We start from the raw sequence: 16,106 nt of genomic DNA on the forward strand, positions 1-16,106 counted from the left end.
GTCACAAAGAGATGAGTAGGATAGAATAGGATGGGATAGGACAGATATAGGACAGAATCCAATAAGATGTTAAAATGTATGAGGATAAAATAAGAGGGATTAGGATAGGATAGGACAGGATTTAGTAATGTATTCACCAGTTTATGAAAATTTATTATTTTAAATAAGTGGCATTGCTGATGAGGGATGAACCGTGGTATAATTAGTTAAAGGTACTGAAAAAAATTGCCACTCATATAGGAAAAATATCAAGTCTTAACACAAAGGCTTTAATCTGAAAATCAAAGTTTTTTTAAATTTTGCTATAAATATAGAATATATTTATGTCCTCACTATCATAGTGGACTTCTTTAAAGAGAGATATAGAAAGTGCATACCATAAAATATACATTGTAGAAGTACCTTTCTGCATCCAATTGCACACACACACACACACACACACACACACACACACAGAAAATGGCAACCTAGAGACTCAGAGAGATGCTGACAAGACATAAAACCGACCAAGAGCTACTATGCTCAATATAAAATAAACTGTGGTAAATCTGGTAGAAAAAAAAAATGAAAGAGAGGAAAATAAGGAAGAGAAATAAAAATCCAATGAAGTGGACAAAATCTAAAATCTAGCAACAGGCAATTCAAAGAAGAGGACATGTGATTGAGGTTTAAAAATGTTTAACCTCAGTAGTAATAAAAGAAATGCAAGTTAAAAGTACAATAAGAAGCAGTTTCACCCTCAGAGATTGGCAACATTTAGTCTGAAAATAACATGTTTTGACAATGCTGTGGAGCAAATATATTTTTTATAACCCGCTAGTGGGAATTTAAATGGGTACAACCAATTTGAAGGCTTATTTGACAATATATAGAAAAAGTGAAGATGTACATACTCTAAGACTCAGCAGTTTTTCTCTAGGGATGCAATCACATACAAGCACACAAGGAGATATGTACATAGAAATGCTTACAAAGAAAGTTTGGCAACAACCTAAATTTCCATAAAGTGAAATATAGATACATATATTGTATTTACTCAATAGCTATGAGACGGATGTACATGAATTATATGTTCCAAGGTGAATTACTCTCAAAAATACATTGAACAAAAATAAGCAATTCACAAAACAGTGTAGATAATATATCATTTGAATATATATATATATATATATATATATATATATATGGGCTAAACATATAGGCTACAAAATATAATACTTGCCAAAAATATAAGAACGCCAAATTAAGCCTGGTGATTAAGTATTAATGGAATTGAAATGTTTTCTTTTTTAAGTAGGTGATAAGTATACAAGAGATTATTCTTTCAAACTTTGTAGTTCTAAATTTTTTCACAGAAATAAACTCATATGATCATCAAATTCTGTCAAACTATGTACACAGAAGTCTATTCCGTGAAAATGAGAAAATGGTAATCAGGAAAAATGTCGATATTAAATGGCTTTGAGTATGGCAAGTATCTTGTGAGAGCTTCATCCTCCTGGTAACAGGAGCCTAATTAGGGTGCAATCCAGAATTACAACAGAAGTTGGCCTTCACCAAAATTTAGGATCTGTTTATGACTAAAGCTACTGAGATCTTCAGATGGATAAATGTAACAAGGTAGAGATAAGGAAGGCTCAACCTCAGCTTTGTTTACTTCAGTATAAACAAAAAAAATCTGAGTTATCCAAATTCAATCCTTTATACAATATGCTGTAGCTTTGTTTTCTGTGTGTCTTAATTATTTTATTCACAAAAAGTTCCAAAGGTAAAATTATTAGTATCTATATCTGCATCTATATGTACATGTTATGTACGTATAGATGCATATATATATGTATTCTATATGTATATACATGTATGTATATCTATTAACTTTCTAGGAATGTATGAAGGTGCAAAATTAAGATAGCAAGTAAAATTTAGGAAAACAGAAAAATCCCAAATTTTTCTTGAGATAAAAAAATAGAATGGAATAAAGTTGAATGGAAGGAAGCTGGGTAATCGAATTAAATATATCAAATTAAGCTCCTTTTTTACGAATAATGAAGTGTCAGAGCCAGAATTAAAAACCAATTGTATTTGATTCTATATGTTATGTTATATCTGATTCTATATGTGATGTTTCCAGTTGTATCTGATTATATATATTAAGTGGTCAGGCTATAGGGTTATCGCAGTCATGGTATGATGTCCTACGATGGGAACCACGTTACCAGATACAGTGGGAAGAGACCCAAAGCCCAGTCTGTACCCACTCAGAGGGGACTACCTACTTCCCTATTACTTGAAACATTACTATGAGTTAGATGAGGTACATAACACATACTGGATGGAGCCCAAATTAAAATTTAACTTCTATTAAATCAAAAGCAATTAGCTTTTTGGATTATTTTGCTATCATTTGAAGGAAAAAAAAACATCAGAGGGAAAGGACTCTGTGAAAGGCAAAAAAGACAAGAACCCTGCTGGGCAAGAAGAGTTTCCCTCTGGCAACTAGTCTGAATCAGATGCTGGACAAAAGGGACTGGTAGAGTGGCAAAGAAGAAATTAATATCATTTTTTTGCAAATTTAAGCTGTTTCCAAAATCATTGGATATATTGGTGAGAAATTCATATTCATTTAACATTTATAAACCTGTTGTACAATATGTAATACACTGGAATTTTTAAGCACATCATCTCTGATAGACACAAGCCCAGTTTGGGAAGAATAGAGTGCCATTTACTTCTTCTGGTAAAGAAGCTTCTGGTAAAGAAGCTCTCGCATGACATTATGTAGTTTAGTTGGCTTGGTGGTGTACCCAGGTCAAAGATCTATCAAGACATTGTTTCACCATTATTTTCATCATCATTAGAATCAACACCATTGCCAATATTATAAAGTTTATTTACAGTTTAGAAAGTAGTTTATCCCTATGTGTGTGTATGTGTGTATACAGGTGGGTGAATGGTGTATGTCTTTCTGAAGAAGACATTTGATCTGAAATAGATCAATCTTCCTCTCACTGTCATTCTCGTAGGAATAACAGAGGAATAACAGAGTCAGTTGAGCGTCTGATCTCAGCTCAGGTCATGATCTCACAGTTTGTGGGTTCGAGTCCCACATCAGGCTCTGTGCTGACAGCTCAGAGCCTGGAACCTGCTTTGGATTCTGTGTCTCCCTCCCTCACTCTCTCTCTCTCCCTCCCTCCCTCCCTCTCCCCACTCATGCTTGCTCTCTCTCTGTCAAAAATACATAAACATTGAAATAAATTTAAAAAAAAGAAAGGGAGCAATAACTTATTCAAAGCTTTACAAATATCAATCTGGTTGACTTGTGGAGAGAAGATTATAGAGGAGGAAAAGAAAAGACAGGAGACCAGTTTGGAGACACTTGACAAGTTTCAATTTAGAGATGATCATATTTAGTACTTAGATAACAGACAATGGACAAAGATATACATTTCAGATTCATTAGCATGTAGAATGTTAGCTACAGCCACAGGATTTAAATGAGTTCATCTAAAGAGAGACTGGAAAGAGAAGAAAGGAAGGGAAGGGAAGATGGCTGGGGGCACTGCAACATTTAGAGGCCCAGTAGATCAGGAACCAGTGATGGTGACTCATTGGTGTTGAGAAGCAGATAAAGGTGATGTCACTGTAGCCTAGTGAAGTAGGGGTTTAAGGTGGTGGCTGAGGTCAATAGATGACTAACCATTGACTTTGGCAAAATAGAGATCACTGACATATTTTATTGTTGCCCTGCAAAAAAAAAAAAAAAAAAAAAAAAAAAAAGCCTGACTAAATTGGATTGAATAGCAAAAGTGAAGTCATGACATTGAGTCAGAGATAGAACTCACTGTAGGCTTGTCAGCTCCCAGTGTTAGGTCACTGCCTCTGATGTCCCATATTCTGAACATCCTCTGAGGTCACATAACTCATTCTTCTGGGAGTAATACTTAAGCATCAAACTCAGGGTATTTAAAGCTGGATACCACTACAGTTACTATAATATTTCTATTTGACTCTCCCTTTGACTGTGATTGCCTGGGTTTTACCTCTAATAACCTCAATTCCAGTGGTGGGTTATAAAATCCTTACTTCAAGTTTTACAGTATGAAGCATAAGAACATTTTCAATTAATATAGCAAAGGTTCCTTGATGAATGTGTGAAATTTATTTCTCATTTATATTTCAATTAAATACATCCTTTAACAGCTTAATTCCTTCTGGAGGAATTTGGGCATAAAAAAAGAAAATAAATTAGTAAGTAAATAAATCTGACTTCTATTATCTGTTCACACATTTTAGATAAACTCAACTTGTTAATTAGATTTGTTTTCTTTAATATGATATAAACTCTCATTGAGCCATGTAATTCATTATGATAAGATATGTAATTGTAGGTAAGTACAAAGAAGAAGATATTTACCTTGCATATTTATATCTATACTGTATCTATGGTATGATTGTATCTTCCAAATATATATAAATATTTTAATATCATTTGTTCTTATATTTAGCAATTCCAGCTTTTATATTTGATAGAATAATGTTGCTCTTTTTAAAATCACACATTCTGTCTTCCTCCCTCTCTCTCTCACACACACACAAACTAAATACATACAAAAACAAAACGGTATTATAATGTCAATGTACTGACAGACAAACCACACAGGAATGCTTTATTTTACTTGTTTAGTTTACTTAGTTTAGATGTGAATTGATAAAACTCTGATAATTTGTTCAGTGCCTACACTTTCACATCCCCTTCAATTTATGTGACACTTCAGAATATCACTACCACAAATATCACAACTGGATAAAACTCTGCAAAGTTGGAAATCTACTCCATACAGTCTACTCTTTGATTTATTTAATGGAACCTTTATATAGTTTATTAGAGATGGCATCTGTCGGCCGGGAGAATACAAGTCATTTCAATCAAGAGAGTTACATACGATAAATTTGTAAACTTTTAATACCTTTCTTGTCATTGCAAGAGCTATATCCTCCTGTTAGACTAAAACTCTTGTTGCACCCTAAAACAGTTCATACGCATTCACATTTTGTGGGGGCTGCTTTAGGTAACACTCTTGAGCAGTGGAAACTTGATCGAGGCAAAAGGGCCTGCAGGGACCACCAAGCTGAATGTAAATAGACTTTTTAAGCAAACCACCTCGAAATAACCATAGGCCCTAACTGATCAATTGCAACCAGGCATACAGTTTCTAAGATTACCAAAAAAGGGAAAATTCTTATGTTCCCATTCTCCCTCACTCTGCCCTATACCTGTGACCCTTCATCACCACCTTCTCACAGGCAGTTTCTCCCTTGCTGTCCTGCCCGCTGTTCCCTTGTGGTGTATTCAGTAAACTTTTATCTCTTTGGTTCTGCCTTGGGTGAATTAATGATTTTACCACCCGGGCCACTGGCCTGCACCCAATTGGAGCGCCTCACATTTGGTGGCCCTCCCATCTGATCGGGACACCCCACACAGTTCTAACCTACTCAAGTTATTTTGTACTTGAGATGCTACAGTGGGCCTGGTTCTAATGAACAATTTTTAAATCATAACTTATTATGTGTTTAATATGTGTAGGGTGAAATGTTAAGTTTCATATTTATTTAACTACATTATTTCATTTGGTCCTCATATCCAATCTATAATGTAGGTACTTCCTCTTCTAACTTGTATATGAGGAATTTGACTCACAGAAAAGTTAACAACTTAGGTTGCAAGGCTCGTAAGCAGACAACAGCCTTCTAATCAAGATCAGTATTACCTTAAAGCTTAAACTATTGATTACTAGATTCTGCTATTCCTGCATGGTTTTGAAGCAAATACACTGCAGGAGAAGAATTTGAACATTGAAAAACAAGGGGGAAAAGAGCTTGTTAGGAAAAAAAAAAGTGTGTAAATATCGTTACATAATAGTAAGAAAAAGAATACAACATCCAGAGTTTAATTCTAATAAATTGATAGATATTTCTAGATCAGAATTTGTGAGGGAATGTTAAATTGCCACAAGTTCACAATTATACAACAGTTTAGTTAATCTCTGACAATATGAGGTCAGAGTCATTCTTATCAGCTAAGCATCTATTTCCATATAAAAATAAACACGCAACAAATTCACAATTGTTGTACATTTATAATTCATCCACCTACAACTCTTATGTCCCCACCATCTACTCATTGACAAAGAGGCTAAACCCTGGCCCACCTCATCTTTAAATATGCACACAAACACCATTCCCCGCCACAACACACCAACACAAACACACACACACCCCAGACCTTTCTTTACCTTATTCAAGTTACTCTCTCTGTAGACAACAATCAGCATTGTGAAACCATCTGTTCTATGTCTTTCAGGAAGGGTAAATACAAACCTTAACCCAACAGGTTGCTCCCTCCCAACTATTAACACATCTTTTGAAAGACACAGTTCCAGCCTTTTTAAATGTATAAATTTAGAATCCAGTTCCCAAAGTAAATTTTATTTATGTTCAGTATGAACAAAACTGTCTTAACAAGAATTCAGCTTTTAAATATTAAGGAGTTTGTTTTATTCCTACTGTTACAAGAAGTCCCCATATGGTAGAGTAAGGGATTTACATTGTGAGTGTAAATTAAAAAATACTGAAAGCAATGATGTATTCTAATGATAAAATAAATCTGCAGTGGATGATGATAGTATAGCTATAAACTTTAACGTGCTTTTTATTGGTTTTTACTTTTTGGGCTCATCCCATCAACAAAACATAGAACACGACTTAAGTGTTAGCATGCAAATGTTTAATATTACAACCTTATGAAAGCAATGGCAGAACTATCAAGAAGGAGAAAGATGAGGTGGAGGTGAAAGTGGGCCTGCTGATTTACTCACGATGCATAATACAGAGTCATAATGATGAATTGAGAAATACAGATTCAAGCAAAACATCTAAAGGTTATAAATGTAATGAAGAATGATTTAAAATTATATACTATCAGAAGTGCCTGGTTGGTTCAGTCTGTAGAGCTTATGACTCTTGATCTCTGGGTCATGAGTTCAAGCCCCATGTTGGATGTGGGACAACATTAAATTAAATTAAGATAAATTAAATTATATTATATTAAATTAAAAAGTAAAAATAAATAAAATTATATGCTGTCAAAATCAAGTTATGGTAGGTAAGGAAGCAGGAAGATAATATATGTCTAGTGATTTCCTCAGCCAATAAAGATGAGGATATATTATTTTGAACATTACAGTAGGATGGTAGGATGCACACACACACAAACACACACACACACACACAAACCTACACACATTAAATATTTAGAGGCCACTATCTTCTGAAATAAGTCCAAATTTGGAGAAAAGGAGAGAATTACCTTTGCATTTTCTTCAATGTTTTTCCTTAGGCAGTATGAATATTTTTTATATATAATTAATAATATTTTATAGTTTGGTAAATAGTTTTAAAGACACTCAGCTAAACTTTTTATTTAATACCAGAAAGCATAGCTCATAATCAATAAACTGAAATGAATAATCAGCATCTTTGGTATATGTTCCTGTATCCAGATTGACAATAGTAAGCAATTCTACTCAAAGATATAATTATCAGAGGGTGCGTTTTGTGGCTAAGTCATCCTGGTGGACTCATTGGGTTGCAGTTTTGCACAAAAGTGTTCTTCAGGAACCATATTAAGGTTTCTTTATGATAGAGGCAGGCAATTAGCTACCCCCACCCAAAATATCTCCCAGGCTAAGGTCATGCCTTATATGTTGTGATACAGAATTCTAGGTCTTCATCAAAGTACTTGTGTGAAAAATAAATATGTATCACAAAATACACTTTGAGAAGCTACTGACTATGCCTGTATGTGTTCTTGCAATTAACCTCCATGTGAAATGGGGTGGTCCATCTGCACTAGAAAGTAGTTTGTTTTGCTTTGTTTTAATTATAACAAAATCTTAAATTTGATAACTACATGATTTTTATATAAAGTATGCTTTCCTTTTTAAAAATTACACAGAACTTCTCCTACTTTAGACATGTAGCAGCAATGCTTTACTAATTAATGCTTAAGCATTAATTGTGGTTTATTTATGTCTCATTAAAAATCTCTACTGCGTCTAATAATATTGAAGGTAGGGGGTAGTATAAGATATGATAAAATAAACACTTCTTAATTTTCTCTATATTCAAGCTTCTATTGTACTAGATTTTTAACAAAATGCATTGGTAATATTTTTGCATGTGTGTTTGTGAGAGAAAATACTTCACAGAATCAGAGAATCATGATTTGCAGTTGATGGCATTGGTAAGTGAAGCACTGTGGCATAAATCATATGTATGCAAGGTACTCTTTTCAAAGTAACTGTCTCAAATTAAGACAAACAATAGGCATAAAGTCAATTTTAAAGGTTTAAAATTTTAATTCATGTTTTGGACAATGTAAGAGTTAGTATGCATTGTTATTCTTAATGCTAAATAGTATTTTCAAATTTTTTGTCTTCTTTATTATTTTTTTAAAAATAGAAGATAAAATAGAATTACGCTCTTTCTGTTATGATTTTGGGTAAGTTCTAGTGAGTAATGGCACCAAAAATAGACTATATTTCACAAAGGTCAATTCCCAGCCTAGGTTTTAAACCCTCATAGTCTACCCACCCCACCACTTAATCAGCTTTATTAAGTCTCCAAATACACAAAGGATGAAGTCCATTTTTTTCTTACAACCTTTTCCAGTTTTTTATTCCTGTTGCTTATTTTGTTTCTTAGGCCCCTTGTAGCATTTAAAGCCCTCAACATTAGATTAAGCTGATATTTCAAATTATGTTTTCAAAACTTTTGTTGTTTATTCAGTAACTGTTTGTTATGAGAAGTAAGAATTCCATGTCCCAGTATCTCAATTAAACATTGACCCAGTGTCCCTATGGTGACATATGATTCATAAAAAGCAAGGAAATTCCAAAATACATAGAAAACAAAGAATCATTGGTATAAATTTTTGCAAAAAAAAAATAATCAGTATTTTTAAATTAGTTTATTTTCTCAGAGATGTCTGAGACAGTTCCCAAAACATCCTTATTCTTCTGGAATGTATATGGAAACATTACTAACACAATGGATTTCATTTTGGTTTTAGATTCTTTTAATGTTATCTACTATAGCTAGCTATACAGTGTACAAATGTCCCCAATATCCAGCCAGCAGTTTACCGTAAGTTCATAATTTCTAGACTTATTTTCAATATGCAATCAGAGAAATCAGGTGTGTCCTATCAAAACATCATTTTGTGGGTAGGATTCTCACTTGTGGTAGTCATTGTCACTAGCATGGAGGTTCTGGTATATGGCCATTAACTTGCTCTCAAGGGAATTTGAATGTATCCATTGTTCTTCCACATGGTCTGCAGTAGACAGGGAATGAATTATAGATCTGCTGTTAATTATTTCCTATCCAGTTGTTCTATATTAAATTTGAGGACTTCTGTTCACAAAACAAAACAATTAATAGAGAAACTAGGCAAACCACTAATAGAAAGCAAATTATCAAAGTACATATATTCACCAAAACCATGTATCCAGAATATTTTGAGGAAGTATAAAGCAATAAAAAAGACAACACAATAGTAAAAAAGTCACTACTACATAGGATACCCAATGGCTAATAAATCTAAGAAAGGCAATAAACCACAGAGAAATACAAACTAAAACAATAAAAATATGATTACACAATTATTAGGATGGCTAAAACTAAAAAGACAAGAAATATCAGTTACTGGTGAAAGTATAAAGCAACCAGAATTCTCATACATTGCTAGCATGAGTCTATACTAGTACAACCACTTTGGGGAACTTTTTGACAGTATTTACTAAAGCTGAGTATGTAAGAATGATACAACCTCTACTCCTGATAATATGCCCATCAGAAATTTGTGCATATGTTTACCATAAAAGTATGTTCTAGAATGTTCAAAGCAGCATAATCTATAATAACTCCAACCCTGAAAATTTTCAAATGCCCTACCAAACATTAAAAAAATAAATAAAATTATCTCTGCAATGGAATATCATTATGGCAGCGATAACTGACTGAAATACAACTACATGCAACAATATGAATGATTCTCACAATGTAGAACAGAAGTAGCCACAGTACTTATTGTTTAATTCTATGTATATTTGGTAAAACAAAAAAATGTAAAAGTCATGTCTGCCATATGAAGTCATAATAATGATTAGAGGGGCAGTAACTAACGAGGAACACAGGGCGTTTGGGGGGCTTGGGTACATTAGGTGGGTTTACTTCATGAATATTTACACCATATTTATAATGGTGTACTCTTGTGTGTATGTGTATGTGTGTGTATCTAAAACGTATCTATTGGGGCACCTGGGTGGTTCTGTTGGTTAAGTGTCAGACTCTTGTTTCGACTCAGGTCATGATCTCATGGTTTGTGGGATGGAGCTCCCCTCAGGCTCCGCGGAGACTGTTTGCGGTTCTCTCTCTCCCTCTCTCTCCACACCTGCTTCAAATTAAATATTAAAAAAAATCTTTTAATGAAACATCTATCATCTATATACATTACACTTCAATGTAAAGTTTTTAAAAACATCAACAGGCATACATAGTAAAACACACACATATACCACAGGATAGTAGCATCCCTTCCTGCCTACCACTCTCCATTCAACCCAACTCCCTCTATCCCAAAGTTTTATTAAGTTGAACTTAAATTCATGTAACACTTTCTCACATTAGGGAAGCTGTTGTTAATAAGGTGGAGTACAGAGGATACAAAAGTCACATCAATATGCAACTGTTTAAATTAATTGTCCTATGACAGCATTGGTTTCGAGAAAACAATGAAAGCGGGGATTATATTTCCTATAGGATCTCAGTTTGACTTTCTGTATCCAAAACCCTTGATGGTTTTGTAGCGAAATACTTATCTGTGAACTTTATCTATCACTAACTCTTTCATCATAGGAAGAAACAAATATTTATTATTACAAAATAAAAAAGAGAAGAAACTCAGAGTAATATATCTTTGGATTTTTAAACAGAACAAAAGATGAAAACCCACTGTGATGCTGTTTGTATTTTAAATGTGATCTAGAAACTTAAAAGTCTGTAGTAATTCTGGGCACCAATAATAGAATATTCGCGGCCAATGTACTCTGATTGATTTAAGCATCTAATGTTATTTTTTACTCTTGGAGTCTGAAGAGTCATAATGACCCTGCTCCAACAGACAGGCAAACTCTTATCTATGAGACAATTCAAAGCTGAGCTGAGGCATAATTTTCATAAACATACCTTGACTACAAACATATTGTTATATTACTAATTGAAGTATTTCTTTGAAATTGCTGGTCGAGAGCCAGTAAAATCTCTACTGAATTACACCCAAGCCTGCTGAAAAATTACTTTCAATCAGAATGTCAATAAAGCTATTAATAACATTTTAGAAGCTACTTCTTAGTGAGGTAACCAGGCAGCTGCTGTAAAAAAGAGAGAGAGAGAGAGAGAGAGAGAAGTAAGACATCCCCTCCCCCATTCCTTTACTATGACAGTGTAATTTGAGTCTCATTAATCTGCGGTGACATCTCCCTATTGTCAGCCTGTGTGGCAGAAATGGTTTTAGTCTAGGGTCATATTAAAATGACGGTGAGCGAGTATCCCACCCACTTTCATGGAGCTTTATTTGTAGCACTGTGATCTCTATAATTGAAGGCTTGCCTATCTTTTTGTTAGGAGAAATATAAGGACCATCTATCAATGTCAAAGACAGGAAGGTGATACCATATATCAAGCATTATTTAGCACTTGCACATCATTCAGAGAGATCGATTATTATAGTATTTATTTTAAACTGCCCAGTTGTACCCGCAAAAGTACGACATCCATCTTTATCGGTTGCATACCTTTAATCTCCAACGTGGTTAACTGGATATTTTGTATTATAGCCAGCCACTCTTTGAATTCTGAGAAAGTAGTAATTTTGTATTTCATTTAGACATTTCTCAATTTATCTTCATCATTCCTTTCCTTGAATTCAATAAATTCTTGTTTTATGAATCCAGCCTGTAAGTCCTTGCTGAATAAACCGTAATAATGGCAAGATATTGTTAAGTGAGAAGTGGCTGTACAGCCTCATTACTTAAAACTGTGGGAAGGAGATGAGGCAGAACGAAATTTCTTCAGTCATCCGAACTTTTAGAATCTGCACAGACTCTGCCTCCTACAATAGTCTTCCTCACAGAACCAATGAGAAGACAAAGGGAAACATTTGTAAACAAAGATTAAATTTCTAGTGATCATGTTACCAACTGAATTTCCTTAATCCACTTACACCTCCCTGAGTTTTCCCCTTTTGGTGAAAGGCTGAAATTGTGTGCCGAGGAACCGCTAGCTTTGACGTAAATAATTTATAGAAGTTGGCAATAGATATAATCACTTTAAGTGTTATTGGAACAGCGGCTGTGAATAACTTCAATGTCTAGAATGAGGATTGGGGAAAGAGAAATGGCATCCCTATTACATATTCAAAGTATCTTTGTTTACAGTGCGGAATTAAATTTGCTCCCTTAAATCAAATGAGAGGATTGTGATGAATTTAAAATATACCGAGAAAATGGACAACATGTGGATTTTAAGATTAAGTATCTAAATAAACCAATCAATATGGAGGGGGCAAAAGGGAAAAGAAGTGCCTTGAAAGCAAAAGTAAAACACTCATCAGACAGGAAATGGAGGCTATAATGGAATGATCACAGTGTGTGTATATATATATACATACATAAACATGTATATGTATATGTATGTATATATGTATATGTGTGTGTACATATGTATATATAAGCAACATGTTGTGAGAATGCTGATTTCACAAAATTTAGGCTTTATGAGTATTTGCAGCTGTTTTTACAATTCCTCAAAACTAGAAGAAGGAAAATAACATTTAACATTCACCATTTAGGTTCAATTCACTTTCAAAGTATTCCTGTTACTAATATTTAAAGTTCTCATTGCCAAAATGAACACTTAACTCTGATTCCTTTTAAAAAAATCCAAGTTGGTATCTCCAGGCAGGTGAATTCATCACCCCTGTAGCACAATGGCCAGCTTTGTGCCACTAACCCTTTCTGAAGCCTTCCTTTCTCTCCTTCCTATGTCAATCTGAACTCTATCTAGGGGCTACAGAGAAGATGCCTGAAAAACAGTAAAAAACCCTTTTTCTCTACTACCCCAGCCTACAATATTTTTTGTTATCTGATTTTCACACTCTTATTGCTCAAATAGATGGTTTGGTTTGGTGATTGGTTGATGAGTTGTGTGACCAGACTGCGTGGACTCACATCTTGCCTACTCCAACCATTAGCTGCTCCACATTGAGTAAATTTACACAACTCTTTTGTGCCTCTTATCTTCCTCTACAGATGGGAATAGCAATAGTATCTTTTCAAAGAGATGTGGTAGGGAGAAAATGAGGTAAGAGATGATACATGTAAATTCTTAGAAAAGTTCATGGCAGGGGTGCCTGGGTGGCTTAGTCGGTTAAGCACCTGACTCTTGGTTTGAGCTCAGGTCGTGATCTCGCAGTTCATGAGTCTGAGCCCCGCATGGGGCTCAGTGCTGCCAGTGCGGAGCCTGCTTGGGATTTTCTCTCTCTTTCTCTCTCTGCCTCTCCCCTGCTTGTGTTCTCTCTATCTCTGTCTCTCAAAATAAATAATAAATGAACTTAAAAAAAAAGACAAGTTCATGGCATACAGAAATCAAATAATAATAATAATAATAATAATATAAAACAACTATTTTAGTGCACATTTAAGGGATTCTGTTAGGCACATTTCCAAGCACGTTATATGTATTAACATATTTAATTCCATGACAACCCTATGAAACAGATACTATTATCTTCATGCTGGATTCTGCCACACTTGGTCATGTCACAATATGTTGGCTGGGCTTAGTCATAATATAATTAATATGATTTGATATGTAATACTTCTGAAGTATTTAGATTCAAAGCTAGTTAGTCTACAAAGTTTCAGGTATAGGATCATGTGTTTGGAAAAGTTCTCATAGTTATTTATATCAGCTGTTAGGTACAAATTACTGTTTTAGGTAACTCTTCAAATATTGAGGTAGGGAACTAATCCTCATAGAAATTAAATAAATTCCCCCAACGTACTCAGCTGATAGCATAGTCAAAATATGAACCCAGAAAATTCTGGCCTTCACATCCCTGACATCTCTTCTAGAAATGAATATTCAGGACTTCTGCAAAGGCATGACAATCGGTATGAAACCCAAGGTTACTAGTCCCAGGCAAAAGGCTCCATTTTACAACACAGGAACTTTGCATATCTGGGAATGTTTTGCTCAAACAAATTTAACTTCTAAATGGTTTTATTTGGTATTAATTAATTAACTAATTAATTTATTTATTTCAGAAATCCTAAACAGATACTAAAATGCAGCTTACTGCAAGGATGCAGAACACAGCTCAGAGTGCTCAGAGGTAGATAGACCACACTTGCATTACTGAGTAGATTGGGAAAGGAAAGCTGATTCTGGACATAATAAATATTCACTTATACTTATCCCCTCTCCCTAGAAAAATCTCACTAAACTTGTAATGAAGGAATATAAGGCATAAAAAAATTGTGGCGAGGCCAGGAGAGAGAGAAACAGATAGAGGAAAACAAAACAAAGCAAAACCTGAAAGAATACGAAATCTAGTAAGACCTAACCCCAAGAGTGATAAGGATGTGACTCTGTCTGGTAGGACCCTAAAGTCTCCAGCTTTGTAAATCCAGTGGGCAGGAAAAAGGAAAGCTTAGATGACACTGTGACAGACAACATACCCACCCAGAACCATACACACTCACTCTTACACAGACACATTCACACATTTATGTATGCTCTCATACATATGCTTCTGCTCGTGTGCAGAAGTCTGCAGAAGTGTCCCCTGTTCAACTGGGAAAGTAACAAAACAGAGTCCTCCCCTCTGGAATGTGAGTAGGCCATTCAATCTGGTATTTAGGTCTCCCCAAGGGAAGATCACCACTGTCCAAACCCTCAAGAGCAAAGCCCACCTGTTCACAAGGCCCATCATGTAAGCAGTTGCCAAACTAATAATTCTTAATTAGAAAAGTGAGTTACTAAGATAAACACATAAGATATTTGGGAATTTCCTCTAAGTAAAAGTGACCGAGATGAACATAAAATTACTCCCAAAGAAAGAGACATGTGAAAAAATGTGCATCCTTAAAGCAAGATACGCCGCAAAAGAAACAATTGGAGGAGCTGAGGTTTTTTTGAAACTTAAATGTGTAAAATAAACACAAAAATTTTAAAGCTCAATAAATAGAATATGGACAGTAGGTATTAAGATTTTACTAAAAATTGTTTCAACTATTCGATGTTGGAAAATATTTGTCATAAAACTTTGATTAAAATCAATAGAAATATTAGAGAATGAAGTTTTGTAAGTGTCCCCAAAAGAGTTAAAAACAAAGGAAAAGGAATTAAAATGATGTGAAAAAAGTAAAGAACATAAAGAAACAATTCAGAAGCCCCAATACACAACTAAAAGCTGTTTCAGAAAATCTAGAGAAACTGGAGTAAAGAATCAAAAATAATACATAAAATTTTTCCTCTAAATTAAGTTATGTGTCTCTAGATTGAAGGAGCTCACCCAGCACAATTAGTGAGGAAACTATGCACTTAATTACAACATAATACAGTCTCAGAATTGTTAAGTGCAAAGAGATTGCATTAAACAAGAAGGGGTGGGGGGAGGGGTGGGGGGAGGCGGGGAAATGCAGACACAGGAATGAGACCAGAACAGCATGACTCTCATCTGCCACACTGAATGCCACAAGACAAGAGAGCAACTCCCTCCAACCTCCCCAGGGAAATTATTTTTACCTCAGTATTCTATTCACACCCAACTCTCAATCATGTATGAAGAAAGGATTCAGCTATTTTCAAATAAGCAAGATCTCCAGAAAAATCACTTTCAACAAACTCTTTAGACAGTTACTTGAAAATGCAGCTCTTTTGCTCTGGCAAAACAAACAAACTAATAATGAAGATCCAGACCA

The sequence above is a fragment of the Lynx rufus genome, unplaced genomic scaffold (genome assembly GCF_022079265.1).
Source record: "Lynx rufus isolate CCGP_SWC_20201006 ecotype Redwood Valley unplaced genomic scaffold, mLynRuf1.p SCAF_22, whole genome shotgun sequence".
NCBI lineage: Eukaryota > Metazoa > Chordata > Mammalia > Carnivora > Felidae > Lynx > Lynx rufus.